This window comes from Serinus canaria, chromosome 1 (assembly GCF_022539315.1).
Source record: "Serinus canaria isolate serCan28SL12 chromosome 1, serCan2020, whole genome shotgun sequence".
Taxonomy (NCBI): Eukaryota; Metazoa; Chordata; class Aves; order Passeriformes; family Fringillidae; genus Serinus; species Serinus canaria.
In genome coordinates, this window is record NC_066313.1 from 59,226,746 (window position 1) to 59,243,844 (window position 17,099).

Below are 17,099 nucleotides of genomic sequence, written 5' to 3' on the forward strand. Positions count from 1 at the left end.
GAGTCACTCTGTTTCTTTGTTATGTGCAATTATGGTCTGTTTAGGCAACAAGTTCCCATGGAGTCCATGTATCTCTCAAGAAAATGTGTGTCTGAAGTGTTTGGGCCACAATGTTCACTTGAGCATTTCTGCTCTGCAATATGTAAGCTGTTAACCACTGCATTTTTTTTTTACTTTTCCCTAAGTAACATAACACCTACAACCTTAGCCTAATGTCATACAGAATACTAATGATGTTGGGTTTTTAGTGAAAAAAATCTGCTGTTTCACAGGGAAAATATTCTGCTTTGGCATGGACTGCGCAGGACTAATACTACTGCGTACTTTTGTTTCAGATCCTTTCATCAAAGGCTGCTTATCACTGCTACTTACCATTTTAATATCGTATTTCTAAGGCAATTTTCACTTTGATCACATAGGATGTAGACTTTTATCCAGATATATTTTCAGCATAGCAAATAGAACTCTCCTGAGTCCTTTGCTTATGAGGTCTTTGTTCATTTTTTTTTAATGGACATTGATTAACTTAGCCCTTTGATAAAGTTTCTTAGCTCTTGAAAGCACTTAGCTCTAATTCCCTATTACTTCTATTACCAGATTGTTCTAGAATTTAATTCCCCAGAAGGCTAAAAATCTTCTAATTGCATCCTAAAAATATTCAATTATACACACTTGTGCTTCTGTCACTGTTGACCTTCACATGATGAGAGCTCTCATCTGACCCTTGAGGTATTTTTCTGAACTGTGCTGAATGATGGTGTGGAAGAACAATATTCTGTGAATCATGCTCTACAGCCATTTGCAGTGAGGTAGCACACAGTCACAGCAGGTTCTGTGATTCATATGATCCTTCATGCTTATAATGCATGCAGCAATTTCTGTTCACTTGTATATATCTTCACTGAATTGATTAATTCTTTAAACTTATAGTCTTGCTTGCCCTTCTTCTAGTGGGCAGGGGAAAAGACTCTGTGGTGTTACAGCAGGTTAGATGGGACCTCCGGAAGTGCATGTCTAGGAAAACCTCCTCGTCAGAACCATGTCAGCTATAAGATGAAATAGGGCTCACTGCCCATTGCTCAGGGCTTCATCCAGTCAGGCCTTGGAAACATTCAGGCATGTGAAGGCACAGCTTTCTGTGCAACTTGCTCCACTGTTTGACTCGCTGTCCTCAGGGGAAAGAGTCTTTCCTTTTCATACATGAGTCTGTCTTTCTTCAGGGTGTGGTGGTTGTCTTTTGTCCCCCTGCTGAGCACAGCTCTGGAAAGCCTGGTATCCTGATAAATCTCTCTATGGGAAGTAGGTCCCCCAACAGGTGTCTTCTCTAGGCTGAACAGGCCCCTCCTCTGACCACTGCAGTAGCCCTTCACTAAACTCTTTCCAAGTTACTGATGTCTTCGTTGTATTTTCAAACCCAAAATTGTATGTGATATTCTAGTGGGGTCTAATGAGACCTGAGTAAAGGAGGATGATATCCTTTATCTGCAGTGTGTGACAGCCCATTCCTATCAGCCCATTCCTCCAGCCTGTCTAGGTCCATCTAAATGCTAGCCCTGTCTTTGAGCATACAGTTTTGTTCTCTCAGTCTGCCTCCAGTTTGATTGCCTCCAGCGAACTTTAACAGCAACCACTCCACTGCCTCTTTCAGGCCACTGATAAAGATGTTGAATGGCACAGATTCCAGGGCAGTCCCCTGTGGTACTGCTGTTGCTAGTGGCATCCAGGCCAGTAGGTTTGTTGTCCTTCTGCAGACACATAGCATATCAGCACTCAGTGACCAGAGATCACAAAGGAACATAGGACAAAGCTCAGTTGATGTTCTAACAAGAGATAATCAAGTAATTGGGGCTCAGTCTGTAATAATCTGTGCTACAGAAGGCAAGTGAAACCTTTTGCTCAGTTTGGCAGATCTTCAGTAAGACTCTGTGGCAGGGACTACCTCTTACTACAGCATACCATGTGCTATTTTCTATTCTAATTACAGTTTCTGCAAGTCTTTTTTTCCTATCTTAAAATGTCTCATCTTCTCATAAAATATTAGGAGTATCCAAACCCAGGATATTTTAAAAATTATTCAAAGTAAGGAAAGATAAGGGTGTAATTGTGATGGAAAGAATTACTTGGATTGTTCAGTCTCTAAGCCTGGCTGATCTGGCTGCTACTGGGAATTTTCTCTGACATGTTTCTGAAGTACTTTGACTCATACTGCATGTATGCCAGGTGACTGTCACTCAACAGAACAAAACGGTGCTCTGCTGGCAAATATTGGAGTTCTGTGTCAATCTGCTGATGTGTCTTGATGAGGTGTTGACCTGAGTGGTGGTTAAACTCCACCTTGAAAGAGTGAGCACACCTGATACACAAACCTGGACAGTAGCAACTAAGCCTAGGGTAGAAGAGGTTATTTATTCTGTTGTTGATGTTGTCAGTAGGAAGCAAGTTTTTAAGCCCTAAATATACTCTTTGGAATGGTTTGAAGTAGGGCAGGGAAGGCATCCACTGACGGGGATATGTAATGTGATGTGGTAGGACCCAGAAGCAAAGTACTCTAGTGCTGTTGGAATAAAATTTCTCAGATAGCTACTTTTGTTTCCAATGGGGAATAGAAATGAGTGTCTTGGACAATGTCAGGACCAGGGGTAGCCTTGGGCACAAGTTTAACAAAGTCTGATGAACATTGACTTGGCAGCAGAGAAGCTGGGCTAATTTGTCTATTCCCAGCAGTGGGACCTGAGGAACAGGGAGCTTCAAACTGCCTCCCAAGAAAGTTGAAACTGTACAAATCATGAGGGTAGGCATATCCTGAAGTACCCATTTAATGAAAAATAAATGCTTGTTTCCTCCAGGATTGGCTCTCGATGGGTATGTTTTATTGCCAGCAGTTACTAGCAGGCACTGTAACATAAATATCTGTTTATCGTAAAACTCAGAATAGACTGTGCTGGTCACAGGGTAATCTCAAAGATTGGAATATATAATTTTTTTATTAGTTTACCACATCACTTTAAGTACATCTCTTACTCTATATTTGCCTGTGGCCTGCAGAATTGAAGCATTACCTGAGGATTTATGCAAGAATAAACTTTTAAGAGCCTACATTTATTGAAGCTTTTTTAGTCCAGTTCCTCCAGCTGCTTATTTGAGTGTTCCAAATATGAAAGTTGTTAGCATATTTAAAACTTTACTTTGCATGGAGGTTCATACTGTGTGTTCATTTATTGTGAGCTATGATACGCTGTGAAGAGAAATAACCCAAAATACTGTCTGAAAGTCAACATCTATATGTGCTTAATTGAAGGAATTATGAAGGAGAGATCTCAGCTGTGCTTGGCAAGTTCAAAAATTACTTCCAGTTTATCTAATGCCACGTAATATGAAATGAACAAGATCAAATTATAATGCTATGGTTCATTGGGTGCATTTGATTAAGATCATTGTTCATTCACCTAAGAGCTGTCATTTAATACTTATATTGTTGGGGAAATGCACAGCTTGGAGCCAAGTGCTGCTTACCTTTCAAAGGAAGAGCTATTTCTAGAACATAGTTCCCTATTAATATCTTAGCACAGGTAAACATGAGCCTGGACTACACTGAAATATATTCTCTGCCTAATAACCTTTTCCTTCCTGAGTAGTTATATTGGTAGAAATCCTCCTACTGCAAAGTCTTATCATAATTTCAAGAGTCTTTCCCTTTCCCTTATGGAAACAGATTACAGTAGTATAAACACTATCACTGTATCAGCACAGCCAAAGCAGAGTGATTTTTATTTGTGTCCTTGTGACATGTATCTGTGTCCTCTGTCATATCAGTACCTGGGTCTGCTCTTGAGAGTGTGTTGGGCGATGTTTGAAACAGGCTGGCTCACCAATTTCAGGGAGCATTAGGAGATACCCAGTCCCAGATGGTGGGTGCCTCTGCCCTGTGGGAAGACAGGGCTTTGTGCTACTCTTCAACACAAAAAATTCCTTTTGAATACCTGTAAGTCCTAATGACTTTCTTTTCATATTGGGAAAACTTTCTTTTGCAGTATTGGGCTTTTTGGTGTGATAGAAAAAAACATACCAAAAAAGAATGTCACAATTGCAAATAAACATCTGTCTCAAAAACAGTTTATGAACCCTGCAAAAACATTGTTGAAATCATCACTTCTTACATGACAATAAAACTTTTGCTTTCAGAATAACATTTGCTTGGGATCATGGGTTCTAGCACAAGTTTTAACACTGATTATGCACTGGTTTCATGGTTTCATACCTTTGGTTTTGAATTGTAGCTTCTCTGATACTCTGTTTGGGTAATTCTGATGTTCACTATGATTTTTAGGATAATTTTCTTCTTCCTAGGGTATAAGATTTCTCTTCCTGCTGATATCCCTAAATTTCAGGCTTAGATATGTTAAAGATAGTTGAAATTTGGGTTTGTCCAGGATATATAGAAATATGGATTAGAAATTTTCTTATCTATATAGTAAAAAATTCTGAAAAGGGATCTGAATGGCTTTTGTACTCCTCAACTTAAGAGAGGTCAACTTGAATGACAAGAAGCTCATGGAATTTATATGTTGATCTTGATAGTGCAAAGCTCACATTTCTATGGTGCAAGATAGATAAGCAGATAAAAGATAGATAACTTTTTTCCTAAAGCAAGCAAAGAATCAATCCCCCAAAACCCAAAATGAAACTACACCGATTTCCTGCAATGTCCTTTTGTGGCTTTTCCTTGTTTTTGTGACTTTTAAAATATGTGTTCTAATAAAACATTTAAAATTACCTTTCTGTGCTCAAAACACAGTAAAAAGGTGTCACTGATTATGAATGTTGATAGATTCACTATATAAGCTTATAAAACCAGAAATATGTTACCTCTGATCTTTTACTTACAAAATGACTGCTCATATGAGAAGCACTGTATTGAGAATTTATTTTTGAATGTTTAATTAGGAAGTGCTCAATCTAAACCTACAAAGCTCGTTTCTTTTTCCCCCAAGGTACATGGAAAATTGAAAAAATATTCCTCATTCTAGTGCATGTTTTGAGGGGTAAAAGAAAGGGTTAGTCATGTTCATTTGGACGGAAAGCACTTAGAGTCAGGTAAATACATAGGTTTTGCCTCAAACTTCTCAACACAGTGTTCTTCCCATTTCCATCTTTGAGGGAAGGGGAATTAATGGACTTTCTAAAGTCAGTAAAAAATTGATCCTAATTCTTCAGTAGTATTTGTGTGGAGAATATCTAAGCTGCTGTCTCTGATGTGTGTTCTTCAAAGCACTTATGTTGATTACTTGGATTTCCAGCATCTCTTCACAGTTTTGTTATTCTCTGGTAATTACTTTGAGAAACATCCAGGCAATCTTTCAAACTGAATCCCTTCAGTTCTAAATGAAAAACATCTAAATCGAAGTTTCTCAGATTGTGCAGAAATTTAGGAATACAGCTTGTTCATTAGGGATAATTTCAAGCAGATGCTACTTACAGCAATGGAGAGGAATATGTCTGGCAGCTGCAATTTCCTTTTTGCCTCAGATGATTTGTTTCTGTAATGGCTTTGTAAAGGCATCTCACTTCTAGAGAAAACTTCTTTGAAATGGAAGGTACAAAAACATGGAAAAAAATCAGTTTGATTTATTTCCAATTTCAGTTGTATTTGCCTTTTTTAATAAGTGCACTATGTTACGCCTCTGTCCATACTGGCTAAAATTGCATTGTATTATGTTTCAACCAGGGGTATCCATGATTCAGTCTGTAGCCTTGGTGTGTTTGTGTCTATTGCTGTATTAGAAAGCTCCTCCCAAATCCTTGTGTATTCTGTGGTTTATGGCTCATCTAAAAGTAGTCATTGTCATCATTGCATCAGTTAAAATACAGTAGTTGCCTTTTTCAATTGGTTTATAGTTTAATGACATTTTGTGTCCTTTGCCATCATTAATAAGGAGATTGTTGTTGATTAACAGACCTGGGTTTAGGTAGCACATTTAACAGTTTCTTTGGAAACGTGAGATGGAAGCACTGATCTACAGAGCATAACTACAAGGCTTCCTTGAGGGCCATCCCTTCTTCCTCCCTGCCTCCTACCCCAGGGATACAAAATTAATAGTGCAAGCCAGCACTTTGGATATTCTGACAACAAAGGAAAAATCTTCAAAACATCCACATGGAGCTTATTTGTTGTAGGGTGTGCAGTTTTGGGGAGAAGACCTTGACTTTTCACAGGGAAGATTTAGCATAAGTTGTTACTGACTGAGTGAAGCGCTTGACCTTGAGCTCTAAACAGAGTTCTGTGAATTGCCGGCTGGAAGCAGCTCTGTGAATGTGGTTGGCATTGGCTGCCCACCCAGGGACCATGTAAGTGCAGGGTGGTTTGTGACTCCTGGTGTTGGTACAGCCCTTACCATGGGAACTCAACAGTATTTGAAGGCTGCACATTCTCTGGCTGTTCTCTTGCAGGGCAGAAGGTCCTTGTGGATGGCCACATGGCAGCTCTTACAAGAGATTTCTGGGAATTTCTTGTTTTGCACTCTTCATGTTTGTGTCACTGGACTTGTTAGTCTGAAAGCTCAGAGGAAGCAGTGGAGGCTGACTGGCTTTGCAGAGTGGTTTACCCCCCTAAAATGACATGCCTTACTGTGAAAGGCAAGACTGGAGCAGCAGCAGTAATGGACAAAATGGAAGCACATGAATAAATACACATGATAGAATGTCTTTATGTCCAGCTGATGTGTATACTTCTGTGTTGCGGCATCAGTTTGAGTGGTCAGTATTTACACAGGACATTTTATTTTCTTGCTGTTTTTTTTTTTTTTGAACACTGATTCTATTTGTGAAATGATTTAAATAAAGTTTAATCAAATGTAATTGCTAGTTGCTTTTTCAATCCTGTATTTAAGATTGTTCTCTTTTCTAGTAATAGAGCAGTAAGTCTGACTGTGAGTGTGATTATTTTGCTTTGGTGTTATTAGTTCCAGGAACCAGATATAGTTTGGATAATTTGTAGGTTTTCTATTACATAGAATTTTGCCTTTCTCTATATTCCTTCTCTTTCCATTCTTAGAAGGTACTTCTTGCAGAACATTGCAGAAGTTTCTGGTTAAGTGGATTCGAGGATGAAATATATTTGTCCTATTTCCATTTTTATTGCACAAGGAATCTATTAATCTGTATTTTTATTGGTTATAAAATAGAGTGAAATTCAACTACAAAGGACTGCTTTTCCCATTGTCACTCTTGTTCTCATATAAAAATTGTTTCTCTGTTCCAATTTTCTTTTATATTGCAGGGAAAACCTTGCTTTTTGTTTAATATGCCTTTTCTTGTCTGCATTTGAAGGGAGATAATTTAATAAATTTTTGAGTTAGAATCAAGTCACGCAGATGGAATTGAGTAATCCTGAGAGAAGATTTGCTGAGTCGATTGTATTAATGTGACTATCCAAGTTGCTCTGAGTTTCCAGACATTTAATTAGTACCTCTGGCAGCATACTCTTTTCAGCTTTAGGTATCATTTTCTGCTCTTCAAAATATCTGTAGTGGCTTCAGTACTTAAGAGGTGAAGCTCAACTCCAGCTCCTCTCTTTCTGACTGGGGTTCTACCTTTGCAGATAATTTGAATTCTCTTTGGAAACACAGCTCTTTGGGGAGCAGGGCGACCAGCCGGTATATAAATCTGCACATGGCAGTGCTTGTTAGTCTGGGGAACACAGCATACAGAGTTCTGTGGTTAGAACAGAAAATTGAGATGTACAGTTTCATTTGGATAACCCTGCTGCCAATGTACCATTGTGTTTCCTCCATGCAGCAATGCTGGTTGGAAACTACCTGGATTCATCCTGTGCTGCAGCAAGTTGTTGTAGGGCTTTTGTGTGTAAGAGTCCTGTGTACACAGAGACAGTGAAAAAAAAGACACTGATTGTGGAACTTAGTTTGAATGGTACGTAAAGATTGATATCTGTGGGGTTTAGGGTGGCAGATGTGCAGGTCAAGATCCAATTCCTAATGTGACACACACAGAGATCACATAATTAATAAATTTGGAGTTTAATCTGATAGAAAATAAAATACATGATAGAAAATAAAATACGTGAATGTATGAAAAATTTAATCAGATAGGAGAAATATTCCCAGGAATTCCTGTGAACAAAAAGTCTCCCAGAACTGGGAGATGATGCCATTACATCAGTTAAAAGAGCAGTTTAAAGAACAGTTTAAAAGAGCCTTGAAACAATGATGACTACTAAAGGCAGAAGTTTCTGAGAGCATTAGGAAAAAAGAAATAAAGTGAAGTCTGTGTGTGAGAGGGAGGTTCACTGTCTCATATGAATATAATGAGGATTACACATGTCCTTAATGTCTGTTTGTGAGTGTAGTCAGGGTTCCTGGTGCTGGTCTTGGACTGCTTGCTTTCTATCCTTTCTTATTTTCTTCTGCTTCTCCCTCTCCTGGCACTTTTGCTATGTGCAAACTTCATATTTATGTGAAAATCCCTGATTCTTGTGGAGCCTTGTCAGATTTACCTGTGCTAAAAAAGGACTCTTAACCTACAAGCTGTGTTTGGGGCAGTACCAAAACAGCATAAAGGACAGTCCTGGGTTGAATCAGGAGAGTGGCATATGGCTTCTTCCCTTTGGGGGGAAAAAAATGAGAGGTTTTCCCATTATCTGGGAAATTTTTTCCAGGGCTGGATCACCAAAAGCTACCAGCTCTAGTCATCTCCTTCTGTGTACTGCCAGACTGAGGCTACAGCATCATGCCTGAAAGGAGAAGTGCATGATTGTGCCTTCCCACTCCAGGTCCATCTCTGGTATTGCCACTCCTAAGCTAGCACAGACAGCATCCAATTGTTACAGAAGCTGATGAGATTGACCTCTGATCAAGTCCATCTACTCTTCTTTATTGCTAACAGCTGCTGGTTGAGCATGCCCTTAGACGTGGCTGGGCAGAACCTCAGTGTGTAACCCATGGATCTGACCTTCAATTTCAGCCAGTGTGGCTGTGGGTCAGTCAGCTGGGCACACGCCAGGAGCTCTGTGTTGTTGCTGGTTGGTTGGGGATTTTTGTTGGGTTTGTTTGTTTTCTCCCTTTGGATGTACAGCAAGACTTACCTCTCTTCCAGATATAATTTTCCAGTTTGTCAAGTTTTTCAATTTAATGGAGAAATGAGGACAGATTGAATGTAATTATGGCAAATAGTAATGAGTGGAACAGCCTATTGACGAGGAAAATGCATTCTTGTTGGATCATTCAGAAATTTATTAAGAATGGGGTGATGATGGGGAAGAAATTGTTATAGGTCTGTTCCTCACAGGGATGACAAAAAGGCATTAGGGTTATGGAAAAGTGTGTATGAATCCATTGTGTGAGTCTTGGAAAGGGGAATGGCTCTGTTGACTGACAAACAGGTTCAGCTGAAGGCAGTCAGCCCAGAAGAACTAACTTTCAGTCTAGAAGTTTCAGAGTTCTCCACATTAGGTGAGGAAAGCTTTGGATAAAACAATCCTTGACTTCAGAAGGGTTTCAGTCAATAAAGGGGATCTGCAGGGCCTTGTGTGATCATTTGAAGCAGAGCAGTATGCCCTTGTTGCACAGGTGGCTTGTGGTATCCTGGGCTGCCAGCAGGTGAAGGGAGGTGATCTTGCCCCTGTGCTGAGCACACATGAGGCCACACCTGGAGTGCTCCATTCTCCTGTGGCTCCCACACTACCAATGGGGATGGACTGGGGAGAGGGCAGGCAAGGGCAAAGAAGCTGATGGGGAGGGGTAACACACATATGAGAAAAAGCTGAGAGAGCTGTGACTGTTGAGCCTGGAATAGAAAAGGCTCAGGAGGGTCTTGCTGCTGTGTACAAAATACCTGCAGGGAGGATGCAAACAGGATGTGGCCAGGCTCTTTTCAGTGGGGCCCAGTGAAAAGAACCAGAGGCAATAGGCACAAACTGAAGCACAGGAGGCTCCCTCTGAACATCTGGAAATATCAGGATGACTGATCATTGGCACAGATTGTCAAGGGAACTCTCCAACCTTGTGGACTCTCCATCCTTGGAGATATTCAAAAGCTTCCTGGACCACGTCCTGGACAGCCAGCTCTAGGTGGCCCAGATTGAGTAGGGATGTTGGGCCAGATGACTTCCAGAGGTCCCTTTCAACCTCAATTACTCTGTAATTCTGTGACTTTGTGAAAAGAGAGTTATTTTCTTCAAAGATGTACTTGGTAGAAATGTCCTTTTTTTCCTTTCATCTTCTCCCCCCCTGCCCCCACCCCGGCCTTTTGTTAGAGTGGGCTAAAAACCCCTAAACATGAAACTTTTCTTATTCTGGTTGGTGGTTAATAGGAAATAGAACCAGTTTATACAGACTAAAATGCAATCAAAGTGGGCCAGAATAATGAATAATGAGTGTGTGATGACAGGAATAGCAGCAGCCCTTGTCCTATGTAACAATTATAGCAGCAGTACTTGTTCTGCCTAACAACTCCTAGGAAAGGGAGACCTTAAGTGGGTGCAAGGACACAGGAATCTGCAATATATGGGAGAGTGTTCACAACAGTGGATAAATTAAAATCTTCCTGCTGTGATATCTATGATTAGCCCTGAAATGGATTATCCATTTAGGGATAATCATCATTAACTAATAAGAAACATGAGATTCCTAAGACTATATAAGTGGTTTAGTTTGGTTTGAATTAAGATAAGAAGCCTTTGTGAAATCTGGAGGTGATTAAGTACAAGGTAACTATGTCTTGGATTTTTGCCCTGTGGGAATGACTAAGGAGTTACTAAGGAGAGCTCCTGAACCCTGAGTCTGAAGATAGAGGTGAATTTTCTCTGAAAGAGATACAAGTGACCTTAGAACAACTGACCTTAAAAAATCCCTCTAGGTGTTCCTAAAGGGAATCTGGAAATGAAATTGTTACAGTTAGATGCTGGGCCTAAGGATGGCAGCAGTAGTGGTAGAAATTCAGCTGAAACTGTACCTACACAACATACCACCAGAAGTCTCCAGACTCTAAGGCATTTCACTTCAAGGAAGGGAAATTTTTACACATTTGAGACAGAATCAAATCATAGAAATCATAGAAATCCTTTAAATATTGAGGAAAATGTCTGGAATTGCTGAATAACACAAATAGGCTTAATTGACAATAGATTGAGAGTATACATGTCTAAATACTTATTTGACAAATTTCAATCATCCATTTAAGAAAGAAAAAAAGAGTTTTTAACATTGACTCAGTCTCATGTACAGGCTCCCATTCAGCTTCTCATGTTTGGGTAAAAACTGTGTTTATCTTCCAGATGTTCTGGTTTTTATCCTGTATTCCATTTTTCAGAGAGGGCTTCATTCTCTGTGAACTATCCCTGAAGCTGTTCTTGCTTGGGGGTACTTGGAGGGGGATAAAATATAAGAAATTAAAGGTAGTATAGAAAGCAATCTTACCCCTAAGGAGTTGCAGCTGAGCCAGTTATTAGAGATTAGGAACAGGCCTGACTTTAACGGGCCGCAGCTATAGCCAATAAGAAGAGTGTTAAAAAGAATGTTTTTTGTTGGTTTGGTTTGTTTTATTTGTTTGTTTTTTAAGAAAGATCCATGTCGTAGTTTGAAAGGAAATGAAGTTTTTGTGATGGTGTGGACAAGCCAATCAGTGTTCAGATTTAATATTGGCACTTAGTTTGTTTACTGAGGGCAGGATACGCTTCTGAGAACACAGGGGTTAAAAGCTGTGATCTCCCAGGGGAACTTCCTCTTGGGAGTTCTGCTGAGACTGAGCAGACCCCCCTGCCCGGCCGAGCTGGGCAGGGGGGGAGGGGAGCCATGTGGCCGGAGGTAGGCCAGGCCTGGGCCCAAGGGGGAGGAGAACATTGCAAGGGCTTCGGGCAGCCATCCTCCATTCCCCCCCCCCCCCCCGGAGAGAGGGAGAGAGACAGAGCCGGCACCGGTGATAGCGCGGCCGGCGTGAAGGAGAGGGGGGGGGGGGTGCCCAGCAGGGCAGCCAAGCGTGGGAGTTCATGGAGCAAACCGGCAGAGCCTGAGACTTTTAACCCTTCTGGGGAGGATGGAAACCTTGCAAATGCTGATTCCTCCTGAGGTTGATGAGATTGAGAGGATGTTGAGAAGAATCCTAGGTGCGAGGAGATGATGGAGTGGCCTTTGGCTGGACTTTTCTTGTATAGCCACAGCAGGACCTCCTTGTGTTCCTGTGACACAGAGACTGCGTTCTAGGGGGAGGCGATGGCTCAGAGCCAGGAGAGTGCAGTGATGTGGAGGAGTGTGAACAGAGACGACGGGTGAGGAGGGTGGTGGTGGTGCCCTCCGCTTCGAAGAAGAGGAAGAAGAAGATGATCTCTTCTCTGTTCAAGAGGCCCCTCGGCCCCAGGGGGTGAAATCTGGGGGGGACAAGTGTCCCAAAAGGAGAGAGACTGTGCTCTTTTTAGAACTGGACAAAGTATCCTTAAAGGGAAAAACCCTAGAAGCAGCTCTGATCCATGTGCAGTGGTGAGAGCACTGGACATGGAAGGAAGAAGTCACGATGGCAAAATGTTCTCCGGGCGGTGCCACATGTGACATGGAAACACGAGAAGTTTCGACTGTTTCCTGGGGAAGTCTGTGGTGCAAGAGGGACTCCTCTCTTCTCGAGGAATTGAGAACTGATTATCTAAAGGGTGGATTTAGTAGTAATGGAATTGGAAATCTAGGTGGGGGGAGGAAGAAGAAATTTAGAAGGTTTTCATCTTAAGTTCTATGTATTTTGAGTGTTTTTCCTTAGTGTTTTCCTTTGTAGTTTTAAGTTAATAAAGTTTTTTCCCTTAAACCTCAAGTTAGAGCCTGCTCTGCTCTGTCTCTGATCACATCTCACAGTGGGTGCCAGGGAAGGAGGTGATCTCGTGGGGGCACTGGCATTGCGCCAGGCTCAAACGATGACAATCCACTTAGCTGAATGATGTGTAAGGAGTTATTTTCTGGGCTAGGAGAAACACACAGTTGCTGAATCTGAGCCCTCTTTCCTCTTTGCTGTTGATCTGAAAGTGAAGGGCAATTCATCACTCTTTGCCTTTCTCTACACAGTCAGGTCTTTTCATCTTCTGTCATTGACACCTGTGGAATGAAGACAACCAGAGGAGGCAAAGCAGAAGCTGTGCTGCTGGCTGTGGGCTGCTGCCTGCAGCCCTTGGGAGTGACCAGTGAGCTGTTCTCTTGTGCAGGGCTCTCTGGCTCAACTGCAAAATAACCTTCCCAGGCTGCAAGTAAGGGCCATGGAGACCCTCCATCTGATTTAAAGAGTTCAATAGGGTTTTTGTGAGAAGCTGATCTTAATTGCCTAATAATTTGAACACGGACATAGTGATTCCTGTGTCATTGGATCATTAACTGAATGCAGCAACAAATTAATATAAATTGGTTATGAATACATGGAGGCAGAAAATTAGGAATTACTTAAATTATCTTTGAAACAGCCCAGTGAAATACTCAAGTTCATTCTGAACCCTGTGAAATTTTCCAAGGACTCCCAAGTGTCTTGAAGGTTATGGATACACTTAATCTTGATTCTACAGCTTAACGCTACAGTCTGTTGTGCCATTCTTATCTCAGGAGTGTTCTAGCCACTCTCTTCCTGGCAGGGGCTTTCAGCTTCAGGGTCTGCACAATTCAGTGTAACCCCTGATAGTTATTTTGTCTCCATCCCTTGCCTTGATTCAGCTGAATCCCCAGATGTGAGATGAGGACATAGTAACCATAGCCTTGTTTCTGCCAGCACCTTCTTTCATCCTATCCATGTTGGTCTTGGAGGACAGAATGTTTTTGTACTCCCCAGGTGTCCAATTCCTAACCCCATTTTTATTTAATTCTAGGTAGACTACGGGCTAGATCACCTCCTCTTACACAGACCCCTGGCCGCTCCCTGGCCCAGATTAACAATGTGTCAGAAGTTTAGCTTTCCCCTTGTTGTTCCAAACACAAATCCTAGTTACAACTCTGACCATAACCTGAATATCCTGATTTTGTGAGTCGGTTCCTTGAGTACAATTACAGTGACTGGAGAGACTGATCTGTCCCAGAGTTACTGGTCCCTGTTGGTGCTATAGGTCATCTTAGCTCTGTGTACTGTGGATGATTGACTAGGAAATGGATTTCTTCCATTCCAGCCTTATAAAAACCTAAGCTCTCAGACAAACAATTTCATGTTTTCTTGGTGAGGATCAGGGTAAAAACTGTTATTATCAAAAATCAGGTATTCTCTATTCTCTCTGATGTGTACAAATCCATAACAGATCTCCAGTTCCTCCTATCCCAAGCCATTAGAGTTTCTGTCTAAGGCTAGAGTTAGAATTATGAGGTGGTTATAACCATGAAGGTATAGAATTATACAATGGTTTGGGTGGAAAGGACCTTAAAGATCCTCTAGATCCAAACCCCCTGCCATAAAGTGGGGACCTTCCACTAGACCAGGTTGCTCAAAGCCTGATCCCGCCTGGCCTTGAACACTTCCAGGAATGGAGTAGGGAGAAGGAAAATGTACATGGGTTCCTCTGGCTGCACTGAAGGTGTGAGACTTTGGACTTAAGAGTTTCAGATCAGTCTCCAGATCTTCTTTCTTCACAGCAATGTTGTCTTCACTTTTGTACATATGTTTAGATGTGCCCACTACTTCCAGGTTCTTCAGAATATAGATGTGTGTGTACGCTTCCTTTTGTTTTTTGTTTTTTGGGGTTTTTTTGGTGAACAGGGAAAGGTGCGAACCCTTCTCTGTAGGGTTAAGCAAGAAGGAAACAGACCTATTATATGAAGAGTAGGAAAGGACTTATCCAAATGAGGAACTCACTCTCACTTGGGACCATGATGGGCTGGAAGTTTGATCTACTCAGAGTGCCAGAATAGAGGGCATACAACCTCTCTTGTTACATCTGGGATGGACAACAACCAGTGTAATTGTTTAACAGTCAGGGTTGAGATTAAGTTTAGTGATACCAGGTTCTGAAGTGATTGATTTATTGGTGGATTTTGCAAGCTTTGCAGGGATAAGTTGGAATTGTGTTCTGGCAAGGCAGAATTACCTCTGGGATGTTGTTATAAGGTGAGAGTTATGTTTGGGTTGGGAACAACATGGCATAAAACCTCATGTCTGCTGACACACCAAGGTGTCCTGAGGGATATTAAAGAGAGGTGAGCTGAAATCAGACAGGAAAATGAAATTAAATTCTTTTGGATTTGCATGTGTCACTTCAGCTCAATTTATGTATTTCCTTAAAACTAAATTACCACCATAAGTTCAGGGTATTTTCCAATTAAAGTCCTTGTGCACTTAACCAACCACCTGTAAATGGATGCAGAGGTCATATGCAAGCCACACAGAACACACTGAATCTCTCCACTCTTGGTGTGGCAGAAGCTTTAGAATAATGCCTGTTTTGAAAAAGAAAAAAGTATAATTGAGTTTTTCCTGCATCTTTTATGCAAGAGAAAAACAAAGACGAGTTTGAAAGAATGAAATAGAAGGCTTAATAAAATCCATGTGGAGACTAAGAAAAATCTCAGGTAGCTCACTCCAGGGATGAATTTTGCCTGTTCTACAATCAATGGTGACTTTTCTACCTCTGCTTTGCTTCCTGTGAAAGAACTGTGCAGTTTTTTTCTTCCTATGCTGTGTAGTGTATATAGTATGATTACATTTCATCATACAATGAGATTCCACATTTTTATAATTTAATTCTGATGTAGTTTGTTTTTTAATCACATCCCTTTACCTTTTCTAAATCAATATCCAATCACTGTTGCTTCAGGGGAAAAAAATAGCAATTCATTAAGGCTTGCCTGAAAGAAGAGTATGAGTTTTATCTCAGTAATGTTCATGACAAAGTTTAATGAATCATTTAAATATTTTTCATTATTTTCCACCTCTTATGCAATGGAAATATCATTTTGGAGTTGACAGAGAGCAAGGCAGCAGGACTAAACCAGAAAACCCATTTATAAAACACTTTTTACAGGGCATCCTATCTAAACAGGTAATTTTCCCATTCTTGAGAAGGTCAGTCTTTCTGATGTTAATTTAGCAATCACCAACACATGGTTTTTTCATGGTTTGAACCAGTCTTTTTCAGTTCTTATGTAAGAGAATCTCTCTGTATTCTGAATTATCACAACTGTTGAAATAGTGGTGTTTGGCTTTATTCCCACCTGTTTTCTGTGCATAAGTGGATGTTTTCAGCTATCCAATGGGAGAAGGATTTTTTTCCTTCTATAGTCAAGGTGGACCCAATGTCCTTCAAGTAGCACACAGGTAAGGGATGGGTGGCAATGGACACAAGCTGCATCAAGGAAAATCTTAATTGACATTAGGGAAAAAATCGTGGGCAATCAGATATTGGAAGATGTTTGAAAACACTCTGAACTCAATTGGATAAGGCCCTGAGCTCCTTTATCTAATGGCAAAGATTCCCCTGTTGCATGGTCAGACCAGATGACCTCCTTAGGTCCCTTCCAAATTAAATTAGTGTATGATACTCACCAAGAAGTAATCAAGATGCCTGTGCTGACTAAGAACTGACCTTATCAGGCAGTATTGCCCCCATTTCAGTCAGCAAATTACTTTACCTGATAAAATGTGCAGCATTTTCTAAGTCTAGATCTGTTGCCTGTAGCATTGTCAAAGTTGATGTGAGTGGTCTGTACCTCCTTAGTTATTGCCAATAATGTGCAAATTGGCGTCTTTATCCTACCACATCTGTTTTTTGCAACTAGCTGGGGAGGGAATTGATAAGGATGGCAATTTTTTTTTTTTTCAGCTGGATGAATCTCGGCTGTACTGTCACATATTTGTAGGAATAAACAGGGGAGATCTAGCCTGAGACTAGTGAAGGTCTCAGTTCTTCAGCTTATGAAAGTACCAAAGAATCAGTAAAGCCTCCTTGCCATAGTTTCCCTCTGCTTTTAAAATTGCCTTTTTCACATGGCAAATTTTGATCTAGCAGTGGAACCCAGGTTAGCAACAGGGATGATTCATGTCTTCTGGGCATCTTCTGCAAAGTTTAGTTCAATCTGCTAAAAGACAGGAAAAATAAGGAGACCAGAGACTTTGACTGTAGCAGTCAAGGCCATTTCACATACATG